The sequence below is a fragment of the Oncorhynchus keta genome, chromosome 19, assembly GCF_023373465.1.
Source record: "Oncorhynchus keta strain PuntledgeMale-10-30-2019 chromosome 19, Oket_V2, whole genome shotgun sequence".
In the NCBI taxonomy this organism is placed as follows: domain Eukaryota; kingdom Metazoa; phylum Chordata; class Actinopteri; order Salmoniformes; family Salmonidae; genus Oncorhynchus; species Oncorhynchus keta.
This window is the reverse complement of record NC_068439.1, coordinates 11,600,428-11,612,798: the sequence shown is the minus strand read 5'-3', so window position 1 is coordinate 11,612,798 and position 12,371 is coordinate 11,600,428. Positions and strand designations below refer to the sequence as shown.

Below are 12,371 nucleotides of genomic sequence, written 5' to 3'. Positions count from 1 at the left end.
CGCTGTCGTCACTGCCGAAGGCGCTTATACAAAGTATTGACTCTGGTGTGAATACGTATGTAAGATCAGATATTTCTGTATTTCATTTTCAATAAAATGAGCAAAAATGTCTACAAACATGTTTTCACTTTGTCATTATGGGGTATTGTGATGTCATTATTGGGTGAGAGGAAAAACCCATGTGATCCATTTTGAATTCAGGCTGATAAACAAAATGTGGAATAAGTCAAGGGCTGTTTATACTTACTGTATATATATATATATATATATATATATATATATATATATATATATAAGAATGTATGTGGTTAACCAAACAACAGACTGTTTCTCTCTCTCTGTGGTTCTAATGTGATTAAACACCTCTGTGCAGTTTGCTGAGTCTACTTTATTCAGGAACATTGTCTTTGATCTTCAGAACCATAGACTTGTACATTTATATACCGTGTATACTTCCTTGTCCAGTCTGCTGAAAGCTACTGATGTAGTTACAGGAAGTAGCCAGGAGAGGGCAGGCGTGGCCCCGAGAGCAGTGCATCTAGCAAGACGGTTGGAACTGCCACCAACCTGAGATAAAGGGACAGATACAGCACTCTTGTGCCCAAAAGCCAGTTTTAGCATAGTGCCATTGAGGACATCCACCATTTTGAAGTAGTCAACTGGGTGTGACTTCCTATAGGTTAATGAAGGATCACATATCCAGGTCATTGTTACGCACGCCTCTATGAAGAGGGAACGCAACACCCTGCGACAACTAAACTCTCCGTGAAGTGAAAAAGGTATGGACTGTAGGTGCAAGTAAGAATGACAACAGGCAGAATGTGGTACCATTTACAAGGACTATTCCTTTACATGGTAATATGGGGAAAAGGGGCTGGACGGAACCAAAGCAGAGAAAGTAAATCTCAAAGCCCCCCCTCTCCTATCTTACCTGCCTACCCACTACTTACCTAATTTACGGGTATATGTATGCCCGCGGGCCTCTTGCCTAAGCACTCCCAAGGTGCCTTCCCCTTTCCCCCCCTGGGAACAAATGAAACAATGAACAATGAAACAATATTAAACCATTTTAACAAACAAACTAAGAAACAAAGGACATCAAATAAACTCTGAGCAACTCACAAAACATACCAACTCTCAGCAATGAACTCCCAGCAATGAACTCCCAGCAATGAACTCTCAGCAATGAACTCTCAGCAATGAACTCTCAGCAATGAACTCTCAGCAATGAACTCCCAGCAATGAACTCCCAGCAAATCTACCTCCAGACAAAATCTCTCCCTCCTGAACAGTACACTGGCTTTTATATATCTTCTAAGGAATGGGTAATTGGAGACAGCTGCGTCTTGACGAGGGGGCGGGGTCAGCTCTCCAATTAGCCATGGAGTCGACCAATCAGCTGCTTGAGGGATTTCAGGAAGCTATTTCCTGAAATAAACACATGCAAACTACAACACATAAACTGGGGAACGTAACAGTCATCAGGAGGGATCAGACAATTTAATTATAGTTGTGAGCAATGATGTCATAACTCCAGGTGGTAGTAAATCACTGTCCTTGACTTTATACCTGTTCAAACAACCCTCCAGGTGGCTGTAAATCACTGTCCTTGACTTTATACCTGTCCAAACAACCCTCCAGGTGGTAGTAAATCACTGTCCTTGACTTTATACCTGTTCAAACAGCCCTCCAGGTGGTAGTAAATCACTGTCCTTGACTTTATACCTGTTCAAACAGCCCTCCAGGTGGTAGTAAATCACTGTCCTTGACTTTATCCTTGACTTTATGCCTGTTCCGGCACCTGTTCAAACAACCCTCCAGGTGGTAGTAAATCACTGTCCTTGACTTTATACCTGTCCAAACAACCCTCCAGGTGGCTGTAAATCACTGTCCTTGACTTTATACCTGTTCAAACAACCCTCCAGGTGGTAGTAAATCACTGTCCTTGACTTTATACCTGTCCAAACAACCCCCCAGGTGGTAGTAAATCACTGTCCTTGACTTTATACCTGTTCAAACAACCCTCCAGGTGGTAGTAAATCACTGTCCTTGACTTTATACCTGTCCAAACAACCCTCCAGGTGGTAGTAAATCACTGTCCTTGACTTTATACCTGTCCAAACAACCCTCCAGGTGGTAGTAAATCACTGTCCTTGACTTTATACCTGTTCAAACAACCCTCCAGGTGGCTGTAAATCACTGTCCTTGACTTTATACCTGTTCAAACAACCCTCCAGGTGGTAGTAAATCACTGTCCTTGACTTTATACCTGTCCAAACAACCCTCCAGGTGGCTGTAAATCACTGTCCTTGACTTTATACCTGTTCAAACAACCCTCCAGGTGGTAGTAAATCACTGTCCTTGACTTTATACCTGTTCAAACAACCCTCCAGGTGGCTGTAAATCACTGTCCTTGACTTTATACCTGTTCAAACAACCCTCCAGGTGGTAGTAAATCACTGTCCTTGACTTTATACCTGTCCAAACAACCCTCCAGGTGGTAGTAAATCACTGTCCTTGACTTTATACCTGTTCAAACAACCCTCCAGGTGGCTGTAAATCACTGTCCTTGACTTTATACCTGTCCAAACAACCCTCCAGGTGGTAGTAAATCACTGTCCTTGACTTTATACCTGTTCAAACAACCCTCCAGGTGGTAGTAAATCACTGTCCTTGACTTTATACCTGTCCAAACAACCCTCCAGGTGGCTGTAAATCACTGTCCTTGACTTTATACCTGTTCAAACAACCCTCCAGGTGGTAGTAAATCACTGTCCTTGACTTTATACCTGTCCAAACAACCCTCCAGGTGGTAGTAAATCACTGTCCTTGACTTTATACCTGTTCAAACAACCCTCCAGGTGGTAGTAAATCACTGTCCTTGACTTTATACCTGTCCAAACAACCCCCAGGTGGTAGTAAATCACTGTCCTTGACTTTATACCTGTCCAAACAACCCTCCAGGTGGTAGTAAATCACTGTCCTTGACTTTATACCTGTTCAAACAACCCTCCAGGTGGCTGTAAATCACTGTCCTTGACTTTATACCTGTTCAAACAACCCTCCAGGTGGTAGTAAATCACTGTCCTTGACTTTATACCTGTCCAAACAACCCTCCAGGTGGCTGTAAATCACTGTCCTTGACTTTATACCTGTTCAAACAACCCTCCAGGTGGTAGTAAATCACTGTCCTTGACTTTATACCTGTTCAAACAACCCTCCAGGTGGATGTAAATCACTGTCCTTGACTTTATACCTGTTCAAACAACCCTCCAGGTGGTAGTAAATCACTGTCCTTGACTGTCCTTGACTTTATACCTGTCCAAACAACCCTCCAGGTGGTAGTAAATCACTGTCCTTGACTTTATACCTGTTCAAACAACCCTCCAGGTGGTAGTAAATCACTGTCCTTGACTTTATACCTGTTCAAACAACCCTCCAGGTGGTAGTAAATCACTGTCCTTGACTTTATACCTGTTCAAACAACCCTCCAGGTGGTAGTAAATCACTGTCCTTGACTTTATACCTGTTCAAACAACCCTCCAGGTGGTAGTAAATCACTGTCCTTGACTTTATACCTGTTCAAACAACCCTCCAGGTGGTAGTAAATCACTGTCCTTGACTTTATACCTGTTCAAACAACCCTCCAGGTGGTAGTAAATCACTGTCCTTGACTTTATACCTGTTCAAACAACCCTCCAGGTGGTAGTAAATCACTGTCCTTGACTTTATACATGTCCAAACAACCCTCCAGGTGGATGTGTGCACCCTTTCAGTTAGTTCACCAACTGATAGATGTAGTAGAATAAAACTGACGAATTGAAAATGGAGGTGGCCTCAACGGCGCTCAGACACGCCATAATGGGACCGGTACCATGATGTCTATCTACGGTTTACAAGGTTATTCACCTGTCTCACTTATTTCTTCTGCACACACACACACGCACGCCCACACGCACGCACACACACAGAGCGAGTTATTTTATTTAAATATACCACCAATCACACACCTAATCTCCTGAGCTCCGGGCTCAGGTCGTGATCTAATCCAATCACAATTTCCCGCTGGTGATTTCCAACAGACAACATCTCCAGATATATTTTGTGCGTGCATTGACGTACGTGTGTGAGTCTGACAGATTGGCGCCCAGTGTGAGGTCGGCTCAGAATGACTCTGCGTCTCTCCTCTCTCCAGCTCTCTCCCTCATCTCTCGCCATCTCTCCCATCTCCCTCTCTCTCTTCCTCTCTCTCTCCTCTCTCCCTCTCTCTCTCCCTCTCTCTCCTCTCTCCTCAGGTGTCCACACATCACCAGTCTTCTATTGGAGCACAATGTCTCGCTACAGGAGAGGAACTTTTAACCGCACTGAGAAAGGAGAGAGAGAGAACATAACGGATGATTAGTATCCCAGCATGCCATAATGACGGAGCTCCTCACTGTCACACAGATATGATATACTACTGGAAGGTAGAGCTACACACAACAGGAGGCTGGTGGCACGTTGATTTGGGAGGACGGGCTCGTGAATGGTATCAAATATGTCAAACACATGGTTTCCATGGTTTCCATGTGATTGATGTCATTCCATTTGTTCCATTCCAGTCATTATTATGAGCCGTTCTCCCCTCAGCAGCCTCCACTGGTGCACATACACACACACAAACTCTCTTGACTTGGGACACGCCCCCATACGATCTCATTTCCTGCCTCAGAATAACCAATCAAGAAATGGACCCAAAAAAAGATGATTGAAACCTAAAGACTTGTGTTAGCTCCCGACGCACACGTCCAGGCTATAGCTCTGACTCACACACACGGACTCACACACTGATACACACACTGATACACACACTGATACACACCGACTCAAACACTGACTCACACACTGATACACACCCTTACTCACACACACAGACACTGACACACACACACTGACACACTGACACACACACAGCTTTCTAATAGGTTTTATATAATATGTGGGTCTCCTTCTGAGCTTTGGGGAGATGAGGCCGACACTCATTCTCCTTCCCTGCCCGCTGTGCCTACCATACTATACCAGCAGACGAGCAGCTGTCAACTAGAGAGATAGATGGATACGTAGAGGGAGAGGGAGGGATGGAGAGTGAGAGAGAATTTTGTTCGCGTGCGTTTCAGATTCAGTGCAGTGAGAGCTGCTGTTGTGTTTGGGAGAGAGAGAGGCATCTCATTCACCAGGCAGGTTGTGTTTGGGAGAGAGAGAGGCATCTCATTCAACCAGGCAGGTTGTGTTTGGGAGAGAGAGAGGCATCTCATTCACCATGCAGGTTGTGTTTGGGAGAGAGAGAGGCATCTCATTCACCAGGCAGGTTGTGTTTGGGAGAGAGAGAGGCATCTCATTCACCATGCAGGTTGTGTTTGGGAGAGAGAGAGGCATCTCATTCACCATGCAGGTTGTGTTTGGGAGAGAGAGAGGCATCTCATTCACCATGCAGGTTGTGTTTGGGAGAGAGAGGCATCTCATTGCAGGTTGTGTTTGGGAGAGAGAGAGGCATCTCATTCACCATGCAGGTTGTGTTTGGGAGAGAGAGAGGCATCTCATTCACCATGCAGGTTGTGTTTGGGAGAGAGAGAGAGAGGCATCTCGTGCACCATGCAGGTGACTGACAAACAGTGGGAGGCGGCCGGGGGAGACGAACGGTGATGTCTCCCTCAAGAAGATGTGTGAAATGATCAGGTGAGGTTTGGCACGGACACACACACCTCTTGAGGAGCTCCCGGTTAATGGACCAGCTCCCACAAGGTAAAAAAACAAAAACACGCTCTATTTATTAAAGTGGAAAATAATATTTTACTTTGTCGTTGTCCACATCCTGTGATGATGATGTTGTTGTTGTTGTTTATGTCGCTCTGCTGTCGATGCTGTGTCTTCACCTTTGGGTTTTGCAGTTTTTATAGATAGGCCTAGATACATGGGTTTGTCAGTCCCCCACCCTGCCAAATTACTTTAGGCTATGAGGGCTGACAGACAAGTCCACATGGTCAGTCAGATATTATTAATAAATGTTTACTAAATGTTGACAAACACCGAATAACGGTTTTGCTTGTTCTGAACAATTCAGGTTCACAAGTTTTGCTGAATGGGCACCGAATAATTAGGTCAAATGGCAACTGAAATACTTGATCAACCAGCTGTGACAGTGTGCTGCTCTGGTCCAGCTGAGATAGAGGTATAGAGAGGTAGACAGTGTGAGAGAGAGGGAGACCGAGAAGGGTAAGGAGAGAGAGAGAGAGAGAGAGAGGGAGACAGGTAAAGGAGAGAGAGAGGGAGAGAGACAGGTAAGGAGAGAGAGAGAGAGAGAGAGAGGGAGACAGGTAAGGAGAGAGAGGGAGGGAGACCGAGAAGGGTAAGGAGAGAGAGAGAGAGAGAGAGAGAGAGGGAGACAGGTAAGAGAGAGAGAGAGAGAGAGAGAGAGAGAGAGGGAGACAGGTAAGGAGAGAGAGAGAGGGAGGGAGACAGGTAAAGGAGAGAGAGAGGGAGGGAGACAGGTAAGGAGAGAGAGAGAGAGAGAGAGGGAGACAGGTAAGGAGGGAGGGAGACAGGTAAGGAGAGAGAGGGAGGGAGACCGAGAAGGGTAAGGAGAGAGAGGGAGGGAGACAGGTAAGGAAAGAGAGGGAGGGAGACAGGTAAGGCGAGAGAGTTAGGGAGGGAGACAGGTAACGCCGAGAGAGAGGGAGGGAGACAGAGAGGGGTTAGGAGAGAGAGAGGGAGACCGAGAGGGAGAGAAAGCCCAGTGAAGGCTGTGAGCTGGAGGTCATTAAGGGTAAAAATATAATGTGTCACACACACACACACACACACACACACACACACACACACACACACACACACACACACACACACACACACACACACACACACACACACACACACACACACACACACACACACACACACGGTAGCCATTGGTGTGTAGAGGGAGAAAGAGAGAGGCAGTATTAGCTATTATATGGGCTCTGCAAGTCACATTAAGTAGGTGTGTGTGTTTCAGGGAGGATGTCTGCAGCGGTGGTCCCAGAATCCTCAAGGGTCTGTAACCAGGGGCAACCAGCCAGGAAGAACAGGAAGGCACCTGTACTATACACCTGTACAACGTACAGCCCTAGGTATCACTGTTGCGTGTGTTTGTGTGACAGACTGGGATCATTTCATTTAGCACGGTTAAGCAGGGCTTGCACTTCATTGGTTAATGTGTTGTTGTGTTTCAGGACACTTCATTGGTTAATGTTGTTGTGTTTCAGGACACTTCATTGGTTAATGTGTTGTTGTGTTTCAGGACACTTCATTGGTTAATGTGTTGTTGTGTTTCAGGACACTTCATTGGTTAATGTGTTGTTGTGTTTCAGGACACTTCATTGGTTAATGTGTTGTTGTGTTTCAGGACACTTCATTGGTTAATGTGTTGTTGTGTTTCAGGACACTTCATTGGTTAATGTGTTGTTGTGTTTCAGGACACTTCATTGGTTAATGTGTTGTTGTGTTTCAGGACACTTCATTGGTTAATGTTGTTGTGTTTCAGGACACTTCATTGGTTAATGTTGTTGTGTTTCAGGACACTTCATTGGTTAATGTGTTGTTGTGTTTCAGGACACTTCATTGGTTAATGTGTTGTTGTGTTTCAGGACACTTCATTGGTTAATGTGTTGTTGTGTTTCAGGACACTTCATTGGTTAATGTTGTTGTGTTTCAGGACACTTCATTGGTTAATGTTGTTGTGTTTCAGGACACTTCATTGGTTAATGTTGTTGTGTTTCAGGACACTTCATTGGTTAATGTTGTTGTGTGTTTCAGGACACTTCATTGGTTAATGTTGTTGTGTTTCAGGACACTTCATTGGTTAATGTGTTGTGTTTCAGGACACTTCATTGGTTAATGTGTTGTTGTGTTTCAGGACACTTCATTGGTCAATGTGTTGTTGTGTTTCATTGGTTAATGTTGTTGTGGACACTTCATTGGTTAATGTGTTGTTGTGTTTCAGGACACTTCATTGGTTAATGTTGTTGTGTTTCAGGACACCTCATTGGTTAATGTGTTGTTGTGTTTCAGGACACTTCATTGGTTAATGTTGTTGTGTTTCAGGACACTTCATTGGTTAATGTGTTGTTGTGTTTCAGGACACTTCATTGGTTAATGTGTTGTTGTGTTTCAGGACACTTCATTGGTTAATGTGTTGTGTTTCAGGACACTTCATTGGTTAATGTGTTGTTGTGTTTCAGGACACTTCATTGGTTAATGTTGTTGTGTTTCAGGACACCTCATTGGTTAATGTGTTGTGTTTCAGGACACTTCATTGGTTAATGTGTTGTGTTTCAGGACACTTCATTGGTTAATGTTGTTGTGTTTCAGGACACTTCATTGGTTAATGTGTTGTTGTGTTTCAGGACACTTCATTGGTTAATGTGTTGTGTTTCAGGACACTTCATTGGTTAATGTGTTGTTGTGTTTCAGGACACTTCATTGGTTAATGTGTTGTTGTGTTTCAGGACACTTCATTGGTTAATGTGTTGTTGTGTTTCAGGACACTTCATTGGTTAATGTTGTTGTGTTTCAGGACACTTCATTGGTTAATGTGTTGTGTTTCAGGACACTTCATTGGTTAATGTGTTGTTGTGTTTCAGGACACTTCATTGGTTAATGTGTTGTTGTGTTTCAGGACACTTCATTGGTTAATGTTGTTGTGTTTCAGGACACTTCATTGGTTAATGTGTTGTTGTGTTTCAGGACACTTCATTGGTTAATGTGTTGTTGTGTTTCAGGACACTTCATTGGTTAATGTTGTTGTGTTTCAGGACACTTCATTGGTTAATGTGTTGTTGTGTTTCAGGACACTTCATTGGTTAATGTGTTGTTGTGTTTCAGGACACTTCATTGGTTAATGTTGTTGTGTTTCAGGACACTTCATTGGTTAGTGTTGTTGTGTTTCAGGACACTTCATTGGTTAATGTTGTTGTTGATGACTAAATAAGGTATTTCAGTTGGTTTTTTCTAAATTTGCAAACGTTTCTAAAAACCTGTTTTCACTTTGTCATTATGGGGTATTTTGTGTAGACTAATGAGGGGAAAAACAATTTAATACACTTTAAAGTAAGGCTGTAACATAAAGGTGTAAAAAGTCAAGGAGTCTGAATACTTTCCGAAGGCACCGTAAGGAGAATATAAGTATTATATATTTTCACAGCATTTAATATATATTTTTGTACTGGAAGATTCACCATAAAAACTTTCTCTCTCAGGTGGTTAAATATTCCTCCCCAGTAGTTCTCTACGGTACCATGTGTATTCATGCATGTTCTTATTTTGTGGATATAACAGTGTATGCAGCATCAACAGTATAAATGTAGGAGTGTCTGTCTGTCTGTGGTCCTCAGGGCGAGGACCTGCCTTCCCAGTTTGGTCACATGACTGTGAGCTCCCAGTCATTGGCAGAAGCTCCGCCTCTATACCCTCCCTTAGCCCCTCCCACACAGAGTAAAGTCTTCACCGCCCCTCCTCATAACCCCCCAGCTACTGCCAACCCCCTCCAACCCAGGTAGGAACAACACAATACCATCATAATAGGATGATCAAATGGAATGATAGAACAGAATCATGGAATGACAGAATCATGGAATGACAGAACAGAATCATGGAATGATAAAAATCATGGAATGATACAATAGAATCATGGAATGATCAAACAGAATCATAGAATAGAATTATAGAATGATAGAATAGAATCATAGAATGATCGAACAGAATCAGAATAGAATCATGGAATGATAGAACAGAATAATAGAATGATCGAACAGAATCATGGAATGATTGAACAGAATGACAGAATAGAATCATAGAATAGAATCATGGAATGATCGAACAGAATCATAGAACAGAATCATAGAATGATAGAAAAGAATAATAGAATGATAGAACAGAATAATAGAATGATAGAATATAATAATGGAATGATAGAACAGAATAATAGAATGCTAGAATAGAATCATAGAATGCTAGAATAGAATCATAGAATGATAGAACAGAATAATAGAATGATAGAACAGAATGATAGAATCATGGAATGATGGAACAGAATAATAGAATACTCCATGTGTTGACATGATGTTGAACTCCGTACTGTATTACTACTCAGCACTCCAAAGACCTGCCACACCTACCCAGGCCACACAGCCTTACGCAGGCCACACAGCCTACCCAGGCCACACAGCCTACCCAGGCCACACAGCCTTACGCAGGCCACACAGCCTTACGCAGGCCACACAGCCTTACGTAGGCCACACAGCCTACCCAGGCCACACAGCCTACCCAGGCCACACAGGTACACTGCGGTCACATGCGTGCGTATATATGTAGCAGTAGGGAGGGGGCCGTTACACTGTAAGAGATGTTGTCTGAAGTCTCACAGTGAACCGGTCTCTTTCCCTGCTGCTTCTATTCTTCAGAAAGAGGGGAAAAAGAGAGCTCCTGAATTGCTGCTGGTCCTCTACTTGTCAGCTATTACAATGAATGATACAGCTTTGAGTTAACGTTTAACAAACAAGCAATTGATTTATGTGTTGGGTGTTTATATCTGTGTGTGTGTGTCTGTGTTGTCTTTGATGTTTGTGTTGTCTTTGGTGTGTGTGTGTGTGTGTACTCTCCTGGAGTTGCAGCTACTTCCGAACCAAGCCCAAAGCATGCTGGGATGGCGAAGCATGATTCATCACTCCAAAGAATGCATTTCCACTGCACCAGAGTCCAATGGTGGCAAGCTTTACACCACTCCAGCCAAGGTTGGCATTGCACATGGTGATCTTAGACTTGTGTGCAGCTGCTCGGCCATTGAAACCCATTTTATGAAGCTCCTAACAAACAGTTATTGCGCGGACGAGGCTTCCAGAGGCAGTTTGGAACTCGGTAGTGAGTGTTGCAACAAAGGACAGACAATTTTTACAGCCTACGCACTTCAGCACTTGGCGGTGCCGTACTGTGAGCTTGTGTGGCCTACCACTTCGCTGTTGAGCCGTTGTTGCTCCTAGACGTTTCCACTTCACAATAGCAGCACTTACAGCTGACCGGGGAAGCTCTAGCAGGGCAGAAATTGTATATAGCGTCGTTATTGTTATTTTTTACTTTCTATATTTTACTTTAGTTTATTTGGTAAATATTTTCTTAACTCTTCTTGAACTGCACTGTTGGTTAAGGGCTTGTAAGTAAGCATTTCACAGTAAGGTCTACCCTTGTCGAATCCTATGACAGTGCATCCTATGACCGTGTCATGCTGAAAGTCACCGATCTCTTCAGAAAGGGCCGTTCCACTGTCAATGTTTGTCTATGGAGATGGCATGGCTGTGTGCAACGAGTGTGACTGAAACTGCCAAATCCACTAATTTGAAGGGCTGTCCACATACTTTTAGTGTACAGTGCATTCAGAAAGTATTCAGACCCCTTGACTTTCTCCACATTTTGTTACGTTACAGCCTTATTCTCAAATGGATTAAATAAAACATCCTCAATCTACACACAATACCCCATAATGATAAAGCGAAAACCGGACTAGATTGTTTTGCAAATTTACAAATTCTTGAAAACAGAAATATCTTATTTACATCAATGTCCCTTTGATATGAGACTGTAAATTGAGCTCAGGTCCATCCTGTTTCCATTGATCATCCTTGAGATGTTTCTACAACTTCATTGGAGTCCACCTGTGGTAAAACTCAATTGTTTGGACAGGATTTGGAAAGGCACACACCTGTCTATATAACGTCCCACAGTTGACAGTGTGTGTCAGAGCAAAAACCAAGCCATGATGTCGAAGGAACTGTCCGTAGGGCTCTGAGACGGGATTGTGTTGAGGCACAGATCTGGGGAAGGGTACCAAAACATTTCTGCAGCATTGAAGGTAGCCAAGAACACAGTGGCCTCCATCACACTTAAATGGAAGAAGTTTGGAACCACCAAGACTCTTCCTAGATCAAACTGAGCAATCAGGGGAGAAGGGCCTTGGACAGGGAGGTGACCAAGAACCCGATGGTCACTCTGACAGAGCTCCAGAGTTCCTCTGTAGAGATGGGAGAACCTTCCAGAAGGATAACCATTTCTGCAGCACTCCACCAATCAGGCCTTTATGGTAGAGTGGCCAGACGGAAAAGGCACATGACAGCACACTTGGAGTTTTCCCCAAAAGGCCCCTAAAGGACTCTGACAATGAGAAACAACATTCTTTGGTCGGATGAAACAAAGATTGAACTTTTTGGCCTGAATACCAAGCGTCACATCTGCAGGAAACCTGGCACCATCTCTACGGTGAAGCATGGTGGTGGTGGCAGCATCATCATACTGTAGGGATGTTTTTC

General features: G+C 43.7%; 3 long non-coding RNA genes across 3 annotated transcripts; 2 read left to right on the top strand and 1 right to left on the bottom strand.

Moving 5' to 3' along the window:
• Positions 1-333: 333 nt before the first annotated feature.
• LOC127909201 (uncharacterized) lies at positions 334-5,171 on the bottom strand. Its single transcript, XR_008070201.1, has 4 exons — positions 3,319-5,171; positions 2,997-3,152; positions 1,958-2,893; positions 334-1,569 (listed from the first exon to the last, which is right to left on the bottom strand). It is a non-coding gene; the product is annotated as an uncharacterized LOC127909201 (long non-coding RNA).
• A 12-nt stretch (positions 5,172-5,183) lies between these two features.
• On the top strand, positions 5,184-6,301 carry LOC127909202 (uncharacterized). The gene is made up of 3 exons (XR_008070202.1): positions 5,184-5,220; positions 5,264-5,473; positions 5,508-6,301. It is a non-coding gene; the product is annotated as an uncharacterized LOC127909202 (long non-coding RNA).
• A 111-nt stretch (positions 6,302-6,412) lies between these two features.
• Positions 6,413-11,563, top strand: LOC118379160 (uncharacterized). Its single transcript, XR_004824576.2, has 3 exons — positions 6,413-7,145; positions 9,408-9,568; positions 10,686-11,563. It is a non-coding gene; the product is annotated as an uncharacterized LOC118379160 (long non-coding RNA).
• The last annotated feature ends 808 nt before the right edge of the window (positions 11,564-12,371 follow it).